We start from the raw sequence: 18,335 nt of genomic DNA, 5'->3' as shown, positions 1-18,335 counted from the left end.
AGGGGAAGGGGAAGGGGAAGGGGAAGGGGAAGGGGAAGGGGAAGGGGAAGGGGAAGGGGAAGGGGAAGGGAGTATCAGAAGATCTTTTTCTGTCATCTCTGCCCTGACTTTTACAGTCACTGGTGCCAGGGCATTACAATAAACAAACAACAACAAAAAATATTTACATTCTGTATTTCTATAGCATCTTATATGATGGGATCTTGAAGTCTGAGTGGTACTCCTAGATATAATGAAAGTAACAACTCTAATATCAACTACAGGTGTTTAAATTGTTTTCCTCTAGGTATTTTTAAGCAACAATTACTTTTTAACAAAAACAGTAAATTCTCTGTGATCCAGAATGTCCAGTTTTCCAGACAATAAACCCAACCATCAATTTAAAACAGCTACTTGTACTGTCAGCAGAAGTTAAGATTGGATTTTTTGAAAATTAAAACACCCCAAACCAAAATCTTTTGTATTTTTACAAATGGTTAAGAATTCTAATAATTTTAGACAAAAAGTATGCTGTCCAAATACACGATGAGAAATGATGGTCATGTTTCCAACCAGTTTGTTAAATTAATAATACCACACAAATGCTCCCTCTATTGGTTGATTTTCAAAACCTATTCCAAATATCATAGGAGCATGCATTAAGAGAATGCTTTTTTCTTTAGGGAGAAAAAAAAAAAAAAAAAAAGTGACACACAAGAATAATTTGTTCAAATTACTACCAATCTACAAGACAGGTTTAATTCAATTTTAACAGCCATTAAGCCAAATGATTTATGTCCAGAACTAGATAATATTCACACATCAGAACTCTTAAAATTTAATTTTGAGAGGTTTGCAGGCTAATTTTTTTCTGGACCAAGGAAAGTGCTCTCTTGCAGAATAATAAGGTTATTCTATTTTCTTGTGGAGTGAAAGAGCACCATTGTGTATCATTAAGAAAACAGTTCTCTATTAGCATTGATGACAATGATACTGAGGAGGAATTTGGGAGTTATGTTTATGTATATTAAATTTCCAACATGTAGTTCTTTAGGAGCTGGAATGGTTTTGTGCAGAGAGGAACCTTCCCGAGCCTAACAGTTGCCATCAAGAAGAAAAAAAAATCTGTTTCCATGGAAACATCCGAGGTGGACCAAGCATGGATTAATCAAAATACAATGAAGCCTTTTTGCAAGGTACTAGAGAAAAATCGAGTTTAAAGTGAGCACCACTGCTCTTTCCTTCCATTCACACTGGAAAGCATGGGAAATTCTCCCCAAATGCCTATGTGACATACAGTTTAATTAGCATGGTAAAAAGTTAGTTTTTCTTGCATTTTTTAATTACCATGTGGTTATGAATTAAGGGACAAAAATATATTAACATGAAAAAAGAGAGGAAGTGAAATCAATCAATGAAATTACATTTACATTCCTCTTTATTTGCTACTGATTTTATCAAGTGGCCCTTTTTACGTTTAAAATTTTGATAGCTTTTTCTGTATTCCTAGTACCGCAGGCTTGTTTCTTAGTACCAAAGGCTCATTCTGTTATTCAAAATCCTAGCTATGGCTTGGGGAAGTTTCCTATGGTTGTACATGATATTATATCATCCTCAGCTACCACCCCAGGAGAAGCTTCTGCCATCAGAATTAGTTGTGAATTCTGCCATTGCACAAAGATGGACAAAGGAGACTATGTAAAAACCAACCTCCCTTAGCCGATCTTCTCAACAAAGACCTCACTGAAAAACTGCAATACCTTCCATTTTTATAAGAGCACTTCCACTGAAGCACTTCTTTTGTCCATTCTTTCAGTTAACAAAATAAACACATTTCACAATAACTGGGGTTATTTTCTCATTATTACGTTACTGGAAGGTGCTTAAAAATAGATGGAAGATATAAGAGCAGCACACAATAATTACAATGCAAACCAATAAATGTCAAATAATTGTAAACTCCCTGTTTGTACACAATGTGATACTAATGCCATAGATACAAAATGCACTTCCAATTCTAATGCTATCTCGGAGAGAGGCTCTGGTCTGAAAAATTGCCAGCAACAGTATTGGCAGGGTTCCATTTTTGTGTTTTTCAAAGGTTTGGTAGCAAATACACTCGTGGATTTTGTTCCTCTTTATTTTATTACTTTCCAGCAGGGATCTGAGAATCAAGCTGGGTTTTCCATCTCCAGCATCACCATTAGTAATAAAGGCTGTGTCAGCCAAATTATGATCACAATAATCTGCAAGCAGTTGCTCTGTTTTTAGGAGATTTGCTCAGACATTGCTTGGTGAAGAAGTCCCAGGTTGGCGAGTGGCACATGTGGACACCTTGGTGCATGAGGAGGATGAGCATTACTGGCTCCCACAGGTTTAAATAAAGTAGAAAGCAGCAATTACTTCATTTTGGTCATTTGGGCAGGCAGATGCGACTCTGAATACACAACAGCTTGGTTTGTGCAATTGCACACCGCAGCAGCACATCCTAAGAAACAGATTACAGTCCATCAGTTCTTACCCACATTCAAGAAATACTTATAAAGCACTAAACACCATCCGGGCAGATAATCCCTCACTGATGCTTTCAGAGCGGTGTGGGGACACGTGCATCTCCCTAGGTGTGTGGCAGCAGCACAAGGTACATGGAGCACTGTGGGGGACAGGGGCAGGGAGGACTTGCCCCACACAAGCTCAGTTGAATCCTTGCAAGGGCACGGGCTTGCCAAGCGGCGCAGATGCCCGCGCCGAGGTGTCAGCTGTGGGAGCTAGGGACATATGGAAGCGCAGCTTCCACTCCAGTGAAAACACGGCCACACGTCTACGGCACGGGGAGGAATTAACTCTTACAGGACTGCAGGAGAGACCAGCACAGTCCTATTGCTGGGGCTGGGAAATGTAAGGAGAGGTTTGGGGAGGACAGGAAGGAGCAAGTTAGGGAGGTTTCCCTGTGCCCCCTTAGGCGCTGCCTCCAAGAGCCTTGCCAAACTCTCCCTGCTCCGTGCCATATACCTACAACAGCCCACCTCCCCCAGGGGCTGCTGCCTCTACCCACAGCCCCTTCCCCTCCCTGCAGGGAGGCACAAAGCTTCTGGGGCTACGGCCACACCTGGCATGTGCCTTCTGCTGTCTCCGCAAGGCTGGGTCCCCAGTGGGTGTCAGTTTCAATAGGAACCCACCCCAAAGATCCAAGTCACCACGAGGGTGCAAGGAAACCCCAAAGCTACGTGCCCTTGATCCCAGCAGCTCTGCTGGGGGGCTGCCAGGACCCCCTCATGCTGCCCAAGCCTGCATTGGGGTTGGCAGAAGTCAGCCACCGCCACACTGGCTGGCTGAGCTACCCGGCATTTCCTAGCGCTACCAGCAGGGAAATTTGGGTTGCCCCTGGAAGAAACACCCCTTCAGAACAAACGCCTTTCTACAAGGGACTCTCTTTCCTTGGAGAATTAAGTGAAAAGAGGAAGAAGAAGCAAGGGGGACGAGCCACGTACTTCACTCGGGTGACAAGGGACACCTAGTGGCACCGCGGCTCCCTTCACCGCGCACACGGTGCTCCTGCTGCAGCCCGTGGGCAGGGACAGCTGTCCCATTGGGGACGGACATCTGTCCCTGCAGGGACAGACTGCCACCTCCCTGACCTAGCGGTGTGCCACCCTGCTGCTCTCGCACGGAGAAACAGCACCCTGCCTCCCCCCGAACATCTCACCTGGCTGCAGAGGTCCTTCGCCTCCTCTGTGCTCGTCTTTCAGGACAGCTTCTCTGTTAGGAAAAAATGTAAATATTCACAGTAAGGGGCCACTTATTTCTAGGGTCTGTGATGGATAAAAAAGCATGTAACCCGCTCCCTTTACTCAGAGGAGTATATGGCTTTAGAGGAGCTCATGCCTGCATGAAAGTAAAATAAACTATAACACAACTATACCAGGGCTCTTCTGGTTTGGAACCCAAATCACTTGGCAGGACAGGGTTTCAAACTAGTGAGAGAAACAATTGCACCAGGAAAGCTGAGGCAATGGCTTCTCATGGCAAGATGGGGGCAGACTGAGGATGAAAACCTGCTATTTCCTTAGTTCTACTGCTTGCTCAAGTAAAGCTCAGACCAGGCTGCTCTGCCTCTTGTACCCACTCCAGTACCTCTGAGGACTGCTGCCCCCCGGGTCAATACATGCAGGGCCCTTCCTGCCAAACTGCTCCCCAGCCTCTATCAGCACCAGGGTTCATCCAGCCCAAGTGCAGAACTCAGCATCTCTCCTGGTTGAATTTCTTAAGTCCCCGTTGGCCTACTTCTCCCACCTGTCTGAGCCTGTCTGGGTGGCAGTCCTGCCCTCGAGCACACCAAAGTCATCCAGTCTGTCTTCACTACAGCCAGAGACATGCTTTTAAGCAGAGTACATTCCTTGAAATTGAAAGATTGCTGGCTTGTCCACTTAGTTCAGTTTGACCCTGGAACATTTTCTATCAAAGCTATAGTGAGTTTCCGAAATTTCATGTGCAGGGAGGATCCTTTAAGTCCCTTGGGAGTCTATGAACTCCTGGTTGGTCTGCTCCAAACCCTCAAAGGATGTACATAAGGAGGAACATCTCTCAAAGCTGTATTCTCTTTTCTCCGGTAGTATTACAGACCACACCTTAACTTGGTCACTGAAACAAGTAGACAAATTATCGTAGACTTAACATGCATACAAACCCCGTGTTTTCACGTATTCCATAGGAAAAATGGATGAGGAATGACCAAGAGCATTCTCCCACAGCACCCAGGCATGGCTGCTGTTGACGTTTGTGTAACTGGATTGCTTCTCACACAGCTGCAGCCTGGAGTTGGACGGGCTCGTACACTTTTCTCTGCTGTCAGTGCTGTTACTTGTCTGATTGCACGGCTGGAATGGTCAGAAAGCAGCCCTGCAAGAAAAAGAAGTGGAGGGAGAGACAGGACTAATGGTTTACATCCTAAACAGTCAGTGAAGATGTCACCTGCCATGTCCCTCCCTGCAAAAAGCTTCAGTTTGGTTGAAGGTACCTGAATCCCACCTGCAATTGCATTGTTCTTATCTCACCTTTGAGAATGAATTACTGATGCTTCTCCTGGCTGAAATATGGTAAATTTTAACTTCTGAAGAACTTCCTAGATAGTTGGTTTTATTTGGTTGTTTGTTTATGTTTTTGTTGTTGTTGTTGTTGTTGTCGTTTTGTTTGGTTTGGTTTGTGTTTTTTTTAATTACCTGTGATCAGCTGCCAAAAAATATTTTCAATTTGCATTTTCAATTGGTTAAAAAATGCTGTCTTATCTAAAATAAAAGTGTTTGAATGAAAACCAAGAAAAATATTTTTTTGCAGAACAAAATCTTCAAGATTGCAGCCACATGTCAGCCAAAGATTTTCATTTTGTTCAATTACATAAAAAATATTAACATGACATCCAGCTCAATTATTTATATCAGTAACAGTCAAAACATTGTCATTAGCAACATACTGGTTGTACTGAAGAAATCAATTTCACAGAATCTTCTTCATAAGTGGCTCCTTGTTATATGCCTTTGCTCACATCTGGGTGTGCTCCCGATGTGTGAGATGGGTTCAGACCCTTGGTGCATAGGAAGAGATTGAAACCTGGAGATTTTGGGAAGAAAGCAAGAGTGGCTCAGGGCAAAGAGGGACAGTGCAAGGGCATCTGAGTCCAAACCAGACCAGTAAGGTAGATGTTTTATTGGGAAAGAAAATGCTACACGTGTTCAAATAGAAACTTGAGACTGGTCTTTTAACCACTCACCAGCTCCTGGGGAGCTTCATAAGATTTTTGCAAGTCTCCAGGCAGAAGCTACACAGCAGCACTCAGTACCGATGGCAAGTTAATAGGAAAGAACAGTCCTAATCTCTCTTTTCTTCAGCACATGTGCTTTATTTTACTTTTGATAACCTGAGAAAATTTGTTAGGGGGGTTCTTTTAGTGGAACAGCTCCCCTGAAGGGGACATCCCGTTCTCCTGCATGTCCCATTGTTTCTGTGCTTTGTCTGTTGCCTTTCCAGCCACTTCTGGCACCCCTCCCTCCAGCTTCCAGACATGCCTTTACTGACTCAAATAGGTTCCTGCTGTTTACCAAATCTGTGATTTTCTTTTCTTTTTTCTTTCTTTTTTTTTTTTTTTTAATGAACAGATTTTAACAGTTATTTTATAGGTTCAGCTAAAGCTGATACAAATAAAACATTAAAATTGCAGACCTCAAAAGACTCATAATGAGCAACATAAACAACAAAACTTATAAAAAATCCTTTGTGAAATCAGTTTATAATGCTAAATAAAAACTTCTTACTCTGCAATTTAAAATAAAACACAGCAATTAGGTGATTCAAGCAATGAACATGCAAAGAAGGAATCCAACTGAGTGCCACGTAATATCCAAACTGAAAACACAAGTATCACAATAACATTTCTTATTACAGAGCTTTGTTCTTGCACAATGCCAGCTCAGTGTAGTTGGCCCATTAGATTAAATCTACCCTCATATATTAACATGCTTGTATGTTGTCTACCTCCCAAACACCGTGGCAAAGTTATGTGGTGTGGCTAGGGCCAGCCTAACAGCTTGCTGTCGCTGGAAAGGGGATGGTTATACTTCACTCTCCTCTACACGCTTCCTTGTGCCAGGTCTGGCACACATTTCTTTTGATAGAAAACCATCTGAACAGGCAAAACTGATGTCCCCCTTCTTCCCCTCTCACAAAAAAATAGTTTAAAAAGAGTTGTGAGAGCAGTCAGCTTGAGTGGCACTCGCAGGTGTTACTGTGAAGTAGTTACCATTCTGATTTGCTTGGAGTGCTTGGATCTGCTTCTTTCTCTGCCTACAGCTATTGTTATAGTCACAATTACAATAATTTACGGTAATTTTCAAAAGCATTAGTTAATAAACAAAGCAAACAAACAAATAAACAAAACAAACAAAAAACAAGAATCCCAAACACTCCTTTAACTTTTTAGCTCAGGGCAGTAGCCGTTTTCTATTTAGTTAGGGGAGCCTAGAATTAAAAACTCCTTTTCTGTTTATTTGCCTTCTGCTTTCTGAGATGTTAGGCAATACCTGAGTTTCACTTTTCAACCATTCCCAGCACCCCGGGAATCAGGAAATCACTGACTTGAAAAACTGATTGAGATTATCCCCTAATTGCTCAGATTTCCTGCTCCTGACATCCACCAAAGCACCTGACAGCCTCCGGACCCACAGTGCTGCACGTGCATGCAATTTCTCTGCTGAGTTGCTGTTGTCATAGGGCTTCTAAGCTTCACCTGACAAAACCTTCCCCCAAAAATCTGAGGTTTTAGTTTCACTGAAGGAGATTTGATGTTCCTGCCTTTCCATGTAGCATCAGTTGTTGTTGTTTTTATTATTATTAGTTCTAGCCTGCCTGGCTTAGATTCCCCTATGAAGGCAATAGAAAAAAAAAAAAAAAAAAAAAAAAAAGGCATCCAAGACAAAGAGTAACAGAGGGCTGGAAGCAGTGCTAAGCCTGCTGGGTGGCCAAAGCTCTCTGACCTCAATGCAGAGCCCTTGCATGGCCGCAGTCCACCTGCACCTCAGCCTGGACTCGCCACATGTATTTAAGAATAGCTGATTTATTTGTTTTCCTCTTATGTCCTGTTCCAAAATAATTAGGAAGAAAATTTGTGGCTGGGAGGGAGTTAAAAATGGTACTTTGTGAGGTGCAAGAAAACCACAGAAACCCTGATTCATCAAACTCGCTTTCAGCTTGTTTGGCTGCTTCTCTCCTCCCATCCATCCTTTTTTGTTTTTCCAGCAAACTTTCCTCAGTCATCCTCCTAGGTTACTTGCTTCACCCATTCCCCTCCTTTCCCCTTTCTCTGCAAGGCTCTCACTCTTCTTACTTTTCTTACTCTTTTTTTTTTTTTTTTTTTTTTTCCTCCTGTCTTCCAGTCTCCTACTACCTATTCATCTCTCCCCACCAGCACCTTTTGCAAACACCATGACCACTAGAAAATTGCTATGGGCAGGAAAGGGAAAGAGAACAGGGCAAAACAATGGATTATGGATCAAACAAGAGAGGAGAACACCTTTTTGTAGGATACTCTTAAGGAAACAGACTTACCTTTTCCAACTGATATTATCTTAAAAAAAAAAAAACAAAACAAACAAACAAAAAAAAAAAACAACAACAACAACAAAAACTACTGAAGCATTTCACTGGAAAGTTAATGAAATTAAACACAGGCTTCTAAGTATCAGTACATTCTCTCCTTTGCCCCCTCCACTTTCTTCCTCTTTTCTTTCTGACCAAAACCCCAGTTCAGTGCCCTGCACAAAAACACACAAGCCACCACCTTGCCAGAGCGGACAGTGACTGTAGCACAAATAAGAGTCTCAGATTTGCAGCTGGCAAACTGCTGCTGCCATCAACTGATGAAAAAGTCATCAGAAAAGCACACAACACCTTCCACAGCCCCTCCAGTGCCCACAGCAGCGACTGTTGGAGGAAAGGGGCTTGAGAACAACCCGAACAAACGTGCTGGAACAACAACAGTGCGAAACGTCCCAAAGAAAGCAACCAGCATGGGCTTACCTGTCCGCACGGGGATATTATTTTGCTACAGAGACAGGGACTAACTACCAAAGGGAGAAGCCACTGATGAGTACCCAAACCATCAGCAGGGTGCCCTCCGAGGGAAGAAGCCCGGCCAAGCACCCCGGCAGGCAGGCCGGCCAGGGGCAGCAGCCAGCAGCTGGCACTGTTGCTCCACTGGAGGAGCAGCTGGGAGCCGGGGGGCTTCGGAGCATCCCTTGCACACCAGTACACCCGTGCGGAATATACGCTCCCTGCACAGACTGCTCAGGAGGAAGGAATAACATTTCCATCTTATCCATACACACTCCACCCTCGCTTAGACCCCGCACCCGCAAATCTAACCTGGTCAGTGAGATGGGTGGAAAATAGTGCAAAACAAAATTGGGAGATTCAGGTTAATTTGCAGTGCCTTGCAAAGCAGCATGTGGCAAAATCCCTCATGAAAGCAATGAGGTTCTCACTGTAAGGATAGCTAGGACATGAAAGCTTTCTTCCAAAGGAGAGGGACTCTCCTCTCCTCTGGGGGTTTGCTGTTTGCAGCACAGCCTGAAGTAGCAATAGCTGGTGTTAAAGGGTGAGGTGAGAATGTAAGAGGGGGTATTACTATGGGAAGTCATCCTTGCAGAGCCTGCTGATACAAAGAAATTGGCATTTGCTATCTTTTCCCATCACAGAGCCCTTCAGTAGTACCTCACAAGCCTTAGAGAAGTCACGGCACAACAAAAAAGTAAAAATCCTGTGACTTTAAAGCTACTGCATTTTTTTTTTTTTTTCAGATATTGAATTGATGAAGTTAAAATGACATACACTTGTGCAGCAAGGGCAGGAAGAGTCTTGGGGTAACAGGGGGGGAATAGTACCCCCACCAAAAAATCTGCTCTTCACATGCTTTAGTACATTTCTTGGCAAAATTGTAAGTGTATGAAAGCAAGGAAGAACAGGGAAGAATTAAATAAAAGCATCTTAACTTAAAAAAAAAAAAAAAAAAAAAAAAAAAAAAAAAAAAACTAAAATTACACATTGGAAAAATCTGGGAGGTGAGAAGGAAGGAATTAAATTGGAAAAAAATCAGTGTGAATCCACAGTAAAGGAACCACTTCAGTACATCATGTGGGCAATTTCAGCCAGCCCCAAGCACAAGACAAGCTTTCATAAGCTTGTCTGAAGGAAAGGTAGGTGTCTGAGCTCTGCCTGTGCTCCCCGTTCCGCACCAGAGCAGATACATCATAGAAGGCTGTTCTGTAATCAAGGTAATGACTGGCTTCAGGCATGTACAAGCCAGAAAGTCAGAGAAAAGTCTGGGCTAAATAAAGAAGATGGACAAGAGTGAAGGATTATTACTCAAGGTCTTTCTGCTGGTCACTGGTTTTGAGGACGTTTCTTCATTCAAGGAAGGAAAAAAAAAAAGGGAAAAGAAATTAAAAAAAAAAAAAAGAATTATTGAGAAATAGGAAAGAAACATTAAAGGAAATTAATAAGTTAAAGGGATTCAGAAAAGAAAACTGTCCAACAAACTACAGCAGAAGTTTCCCTCTGCCTAAAAAAAAAAAAAAAACAAGAGACAGCTTTGTCTAAATAATGTGCCACAAGAAAAACACAGCAACAGCAGCAGCGAAATCCTCCCCTACTGTGACTGCAGCAGCAGCAATTCCAGAACACATCAGGGGGGCATGTATACATTGCATTTGGTTTATTAGCCTGAAAAATAAGTAATTAGTTCCTTTACATTGAGGAAACATGATGCATTTCTTGGACTGGGGAGAAAGAGGAGGTGGTTCAGCAATACATTAATGTGTCTGCCTGTTGCAATGGTCTTCAGCAGGAGAACCATCGCTTGGGAGCTGCACCTGAGTTTCTCCACCAGTTATTGGCACAGCCCCAAAGATCATTTTGCCAAAAAGCAATCTTTCCACCGGCACGTTCCCTCAGAGCAAACCTACCACCAACTACAGAATATCTAATCTTTGTAAATCCCAAAAGAAAATAGGATAATATTAACAATCCCCCCTTAATCTTCTTTCACTATTTATTTATTGTATTGTGTTGCACTGATACGTGCAGCTACATACATTTGCTATAGTCTCGGCAGCATGTGTGTGGAAAAGGGGGATATGGTGCTGTCTCTTTCAGCTTTACCCCATGATAAGGCCCCAACGACTGCCTGAGGAGAGGTGATATGACCACAGAAATCAGTACATATAATTGAGAAACCAGCAGCCAGTTTGACAGTGCCTGTGCTGTGCAGTGGGGTCTCACTGCGCTGCCACAGCCAGAAATGTCTTACATATTCTGTGGAGCTCAAATCAATCCTAAAATCTGGGGTTTCAGTGCACAAAGGCAGAAGCCATACACAGCCCATCAGGCCAAGTCAGGACAACAGCATCAGTTTTGTACCAGTAACACCTTTCTTGCAGCTGGAAGTCCTCCTGCAGTCACAGAGGGATCCCCACACAGACTGAAAGCTGAAGTTCACCCACATCCTATCATTGAATTTGAGGGGTTTCTTTTTCAAGGGAAACATGACACAAGGCACTTCTAATCTCACTTGTGCCCTCCACAAAATCACTCTGGAGGAAGCTGCAGCAACAGCAGAAAAAACAGATGCCTGTAGTTACGGGGAGATCTGGATCTTGAAATACCACCACTAGACGTCTCCTTAGCTCCAGCCAGCAGAGCAGAGCTGCTTCTGCAGCCCAGGGAGCCTCTTCCCATCTGCACGCAGCATCAGCAGCGAGGGCAGGGCAGCATGGGCAAGCAGCGCAAGCAAGGACACTCAGGGCCCTTGCCTCCAGCCCGGTGGTTTCCAGCCCATGGTAGCTCCACAAATGGTTTAAGCACGACGGTCACACCCCAGCTCACCCAGCAGACACATACCTTAAGCAGTAGTACTTGGCTGAGAAGAAGGGGTCCATTCAGGCCTGGTCACAGCCTGCCTTCGCCACCCCGACTGCATGGGGAGCGCCACCGAGGTGATTTCCTCCGATACCTTCATGAAGAAGCTGGTGTAAGGCAAAGCAGCCGGCACAGGAGTAACGCCAGCCTGCACTCTGTGAATCACCCTCACCTTTCAGAGGAGAAACTCGTACATCCCCCACATCCTGCCTGTGACATGAGGCGAGATAAAATATGCTTAGGAGGCATGACCTGGCCTGCGGCCCGGCTGTCTGACCACAGTAACCGCACTCTTTCCTTATAAACAGGACACTGTTCCTTCTGGGTATCTGTGATTTGCTAATTCAGCTTTATTCAGCTCGCTAGACATTTTTTGGAAATGAATTCTCCAAAATCAAAGCAATGGCTGTGGAATGCTGTCGGAAAGCACTGCTTTTCCTGCCGCTTCGGTAAAACATGGAAAAATCTGCAGTTGCACAGCTTCTTGAAGAGGGCTGTTCAGACACCTGAAAAGGTGTTTGAGGAGACACACCTCCCTGTTTGGGAGGTGTGTTTGTGTCCCGAGACTGAAACATGCTTGCACCTTGCATCATGGCCCACTAGAGTGACATCACCACCATCACCTCGGTCACTTACAGCAGGAATGGAAGAAGCAGCTGATAGCTGAGGTAAATTCTGCACAAATAGAGTGTCAGGAAAGCCAACTAAATGGCCCTGGAGAGGATTTTGGTCTGGACTCCAGTTAAAGCAACCACCATTCGCCTCCCCACTATTTATTGTCCCCCTTCATTAACATTACTGTGGGACTCTCTCTACCAACAGGGGGTATTGTAAATAACTCGCCATGCTAATTACCTGGACACAACCATTAACAATCACCACAAGATTGTCTGATCTCTTGCTGTGCTCACATATTTCACATTCTCTGTTATGCACTCGAGGTTGTTCACCCTCACCTGAACGAGGTCTCCGTCACTGCTGGGCCTTGCTCCAGCCACATGGCAGATCACAAGCGTGTTATAAGGGAACAACTGCTTTGTAACACATCTTGTACTCCTTTTGCAGTGTCCATGCACTGCCACTCATTAAATACCAGCAGCCAGGACGCCCTGAGGTGCTTTAAGACCATATTGGCATGGTATAATTGTCTTCCAGTCAAGCCCCTGCTCAGCCAAAAAGGCTTGTAAGTCACCTTCTGAGGCCTGAGTTCATTTTCTTTGCTTCTGCGTGCTCTCTGAAACATGAACACTCAATGTTAAAGCAGATGGAGCACACAGAGAGTGTACACAATGATTTTTGGGGGATAGGGTAAGAAGAAATAGTCTTTAAATGACGGGAAGATCCATGTGAAGCTTGAAGGCCTGTTTTCCAGTAGTAGGGATGATGAAGCAGTGTGGCAGAGTGCCTGGGCATGACGTGGGACCTTGATCCTTGGGCATCCTTGAAAGCAACCCTGAGGGACATTTGCCAGCAATCGATTCTCCTACTAAATACGCCTCACGGCCCTATCACCCCTGATATGCCACAGCTCCACAGGGCCGCAGTCTTGTCCCTTAATTTTAGATGACATATATTCCGTTTGGGGACTGTGACAACAGCCATTGCAGGAAATGCAACTCTTTCAGACCTCAGCTGGGGTTGTTTTATGAGGACAATATTCAGATCAAAAAGGGGGCAGAGATAATCCATTCCTCTGCCAACGCCACCCTCCGTAAGTAGATGCCAATCTTTCTTTGGACTTTGTCTCTGAATTAGAAAGGTAACCAGAAGGCATCAGATAAGAAACTGGACACGACAAAATAGACAAACAAAACCTGAAGGACTTTGAAAATAAACACACAGGGAGTGAAGGCACTTTCAGAAGGATTCCTGTGCTTCAGCGTATAGAAAGGCCTGTGACAGGAATTTCATTTAGGAGAACAAAATGCACCATCGAGATCCTTATAACAATCTCCAGCCATTCCCTGTGGGGCTTTTCATCTCCCACACAAACCACAAGCTACAGAGGTGTCATGGTTTGGGCACCACACAAACACAGGACACGTGCAGGAGTACCATGGATGGCAGCGTAATACAAACAGAGATAAACAGAGATAAACAGTGAGCAAATGCAAATGCACCCCGATGACCAGAGAAATCCTGGCTTCCTTCCTAGAAAAGCTGTGGTACCACCTGAACCAAAGAAGATCCCAGAGCAGAGGACAACATACCATTAGGCAACATACACACTGGCTAAATAAATCGAGTAAGAACTTCATCAGCATGACAAAACTAAAGACATCCAGATAAGCGCAACGAAAAGATTTGGTTTAAGAACAATGTACTCACAGCACCGTAAAAGGCCATTTAAACAAACTAAAACCAGTTAAGCTGATTTAACTTAATAGCTTACGCAGCAGTGCCGTGACAGTACAGTGCAGGCCACTCAGAGCAGGGGGGTAAGCCCAGGCACATGCCCTCCCGAGGTACCTCTGCGGGCAGAACTGAGGGGACCAGCCATGGCACAGAAGCACGTGGCTCTGTGGCTTGGAGGTGGCCCCAATGGGCACCCAGCACCGGGGACAAATGTCCACCCACAGCAACTGACACCAGGTCCTTCAAGAGATTAAAACCTGCTCCTGAACCTGCCTGTCACGACGACCGGGTCTGCATTCCCTCCCCAGCTGAACGTGGTGGGCATCGGGTCCTTCTTACCACTCTCTTTTTCCCATGCATGCATACACAGGCATACTGAAAACCTCCAGTGTCCCCTCACTGCAGTTCCCTGGGTTTTGCCTTCCAGCAGATTTCCTCCGCAGCTGCCAGCTCTTCCTCAGGTTTAAATGTGCCCTTTCACTCCGGTCACTACAGAAAAGGGGGAGTTTTCCTTTTTCCTCCAGCTAAGCAAACGAACTGAATCATCACAGTGCGCAACATGACTGCATTTTAGCAGTGGCACCAGTGGCACTAACATGTGGGGAAAAAAGGAGGTTCAGATGGAAAGTCTTTCAGCTCTCAGTGTCAAAGTGCAGCTCTGCTTGGACCCATGAATGGACTTTTTTTTTTCCCATTGAACAATTCTCTCTCCTACCACTTCAATGCCCAGCTGCTATCAGTATTCAAGAATGCAAATCTGAGTGAGCCACAAAAACAAGCACTAAAATCCTCCCTGGGAAGAAAAATACTGTTTGTACAAACTCTTCCATCCTTCTCCCAGCCTCCACCCAAAGGCTCCCCTAGCAGGTGGTAGGATGAGGTGGGAGCAGGAAGATGACGGCTTATCACCACGCACCGTCTTCAATGTTTTGCTGAGCTGGGAAGGGACAGAACATCAGGCACATTCCCAGGCACTCTGCCAGGCTGGGGCCCAAAGGGTAAACAGAAAGTAATGCACAGGATGCAAAGCATCTTTAAGAAAGAAAAAAAATCAACACCAGATGGTCAATGAAATGATCCAGAACAGGAGACTGTGAATGAACATTTCGAGTACTGCTTTAGCACCTTATTAAACATACAAGGATCTGCGGGCTGCATTCTGGGAGAGCCACGTCAGAGAAAGATTTTGGAATACCCCATCTCCTCTGCAGCCACTGTGAGACCGCCGTAGCACCCGAGCACCCTGCTCCCTCCGGCACTGCAGTGGGGCACGGTCTTCCCATTTATTCCCCGATCAAAACTCACTTCTGATACCATTAAGCAGAAAATCACCACATCAGGTTCTGGCTGTTTTTTAACTGAAGCCTCGTATAACACAGTGTGCAAACCCCTGACGAAAGGCATTTGTGCGCCAGTGTGGGTCGATACCATAGTTTAACACAGAGCAGCTTTGTGAAGGGAGAACAAGGATACTGCAGTGTGCTTTTGGGCTTTTGCTTCCTATGGCCAGCCCCGGATCTCTGTTCTGTGTTAATGAACGGCTGCTGTATTCTGCATCGGGGTGGTCCAGTGGGACGGCACTCGTGGGACAATTCAGAGGGGAACTGCTGCATGCGAAGTTCCCCCGCTTCTCTGGCCACTTCATGTGAACAATGCTGGCAAAATCACCCATGCATATCACGGAACCTGGAAGTCATGCTGCATCGTTTAGGGTTCATGCTGCTTGGTTCAAAGACTCGGTGGGCACGAAAAGGGCTCTGCTTCTCACAGAAATAAGCTCTCTTGTACCCAAAAGGCAGTTACAAAAGCAGCATCTCTCCAGCAGGCAGCTCCAGAAGAGCTGTGGGACTATCACAAGGGCTCCTCGTATGCTGCGGCATGCAAGAAGCCACCCTCCCATACAAGCTAATGTTCCAGGGATTTCCTTTTGGCTTCAACAGCCTCCTACCTATTTCATGAAATACACCTCTAAAATTTGAACTCTGAATTTAAACTGCAAGCGTCAGAAATTTCCATGCCTTCATCCTTGCCTCTTTCAACAGAGAAGCGTGCATTTGTTCTCCAAGAGGTCGCAAGCAAAAAGCTTGGGAACCGCTAGAGGAGACTGCAATGCTGATACCATGGGAAGGAGCCTGGGAAATGTGAGACACAGCTGAGACTGCCTGGGGATCGCTTTGCAAGAAGTCCACAAAAGCCTCAGTGGTACAAGGGAAACCAGTTCCTCTTCACCCCTCTGAAAAGGAACCATGGTTTCCCAAGCTTTGTTCACACAGAGTTTTCTACAAGTTCAAATACCATATCAAAAACATGTGTGAGGAGGTGTGAAAATGGTGTATTAATCTCAGTCTTAATCTCAGTTTAATCTTAGTTTAGCTTAATTAATCTTAGTTTAGCTCTGAGCTAAAATAACTCACAAGCCAATTATTTTGTGGGGGAAAAGTAATTAAGTTAGTATCCTAATGAAATAAGAGGACAGGCACTTGCACTAGTTCACTGGAAACGTGTTCGAATGCACAGCTTTAAGTAAAAGGGTGCAGCTCTTCTCACAGACACCTGGACAAACAGCCTTGCCTAAGGATGTGTTTTGGGAACAGAGTGCTGCAGGCCAGCCTAGGGAAGACCTGGCTATGTGAATGCGTGCTATTTTTTGTGCTTTGCTCCTCTCCCATGCTCACTGTCAGCCCCGCCTGGGCACCACACTGCCTCCACACATGGAGAGTGAGCTGTGCCTCCTGCCCCACTGGCCTCCGACAGCTGCAGTCAACCCACTCTTATCTTCCTTCTCCCTCCCTTGAAAAAGCAAAGAAAACCACCAAGCATCTTCAAAGCCAGTTACCAAGCAGCAATGAGGCAGAAACCCCAAACAGAAACACTGCTGGTGAACCAGACTATTTACAGGCTCAGGATCGGCAAAGCAAACACATACCCAGTGGTTGCTCTATACTTTTAGTTTCTATTTTCTTACCTTTTTGTTTTGGCACAAGAAAAGCTAGCGTGTGACTGGAAGGTCAGGGCATCTCCAGTTACAGCAGCATCTCAGAAGCGTTGTTCTGGTAAGATGATATCCTGCACAAGCCACGCTATGCAAGAAGCGGAGCAGGCACGGGGAGAGAGATGCAAAACACTCCAGGCACAGGGATATCCACGCTACCTTAAATGACCATACCCCAGCTACAGATCTTGCTCAAAAAGCAGGATGTTAGCCCAGGCTAACCTCGGCACGACCACGGCAAAGCCCCTAGTAACACCCAAAAGAAAGAATTCCCCCTGGAGCGTCTGCCAAACCCACACAGCCTGCCCCATGCACAGAGCTGGCACCTTGTGCCGTGTCGCAGGGGGCTCCTGGCACACCTCTGTTTTGGGTAAATCATGTCAACTTGAGGACATCTTACTCGTTCTGTGGCCAAAGTCATCATCAAAAGCTGGGGAGGTGGCTATCCCCCCATAGAGCCTTTCTGCTAGTGCCACCCATGATTTCTGCAGATGTTTGCCCAGGATTTCCCATCCTAGGAGTGCTCCTTCCCTTCTTTTCTGCTTGGTTTGAATCCTCAAACTCTTGGGTTTCACACAGTTTCAGAGGAGTAGCAAAACATCAGTGTAGGTTCATTACACGCAGCAGAGGCTCTCCAGAAGGTTCATAAACCTTTCACTAAGCTGGCTGGAGCTGCGGTTTTGTACCAAAAGACCTGAAAGCAACTTGCCTGCTTTCCCATTTCATAAGGAGACTTCTGCGCAGCTCTAGCCCTGGTATTGCAGCAAGGACCTTTTGAAGCGGCTACTTGGCATGTGTTTTCTGTTTACTTTCTAATAAAAAAAGAATCATATGCACAGAATTTTCTAAAAAGCAATAGCAGCAGCACTCAGCCACAGGGAAAAACTGTAAAAGTCCCTGATGCTTTCTGTTAACTTTACATTCAGACAGCTTTGTTCACAAATAGAACTGACCTCTTAATTAAAATTTTTAAGAAATAAAATCTGGGAAAGTTTATTGGTACACTATGGCAAATGCATTCGCTGGGAAACAAACAGGACTCTGATCACTTTTACTTACATACAGACATTTCAGAAGTGGCTGAGGAGATGGTTTTCAGTCTGCAGCTACCAGAGGGACTCATTGTGGTTTAGGTGTTGGATCCTGCTCCCACTGAAATTTACAGCTGGATTCCCACCAACGTCACTAGGAAGAAGAGCAAGAGAGAGTACTTCCTATCAATAATATCAGCTTTTTCACACCATGATGGCTAACCTAGAGCTTCCCTGGCTACCATAATCACATTTCAATAGCTCAACCACAGTAACAAAAACCCCTTTCCAGCTCTTTGAAGACTGGCAGAGCAGACAAACTCACAGAGGTGGAGGTCAGCTCTGCATCCAGGGGCAGCCTGAGCTGAGACTCGGAATTGGTTGTCCCCTCACCTCTGTCCCCACCAGTCAGGACATTATCTGCTGGAATCTCCCCAGCTTTCTTCCTACCAGCATCCATAAAACTCTCTTTTTGCTTTGATGAAGAATGAAAACCAGACGTGTGAATTCTGGCT

General features: G+C 45.0%; 1 long non-coding RNA gene across 1 annotated transcript; it reads right to left on the bottom strand.

Annotated features, from left to right (window-relative positions):
• Positions 1 to 1,638: 1,638 nt before the first annotated feature.
• On the bottom strand, positions 1,639 to 17,976 carry LOC309873731. The gene is made up of 4 exons (XR_014316726.1): positions 17,849 to 17,976; positions 4,667 to 4,878; positions 3,686 to 3,738; positions 1,639 to 2,467 (listed from the first exon to the last, which is right to left on the bottom strand). It is a non-coding gene; the product is annotated as an uncharacterized lncRNA (long non-coding RNA).
• Positions 17,977 to 18,335: the final 359 nt, after the last annotated feature.

Source organism: Aythya marila (genome assembly GCF_965140915.1).
Source record: "Aythya marila genome assembly, chromosome: 1".
NCBI classification, from domain to species: domain Eukaryota; kingdom Metazoa; phylum Chordata; class Aves; order Anseriformes; family Anatidae; genus Aythya; species Aythya marila.
The sequence above is the reverse complement of the archived record's forward strand: the minus strand, read 5'-3'. Positions and strand labels throughout refer to the sequence as shown.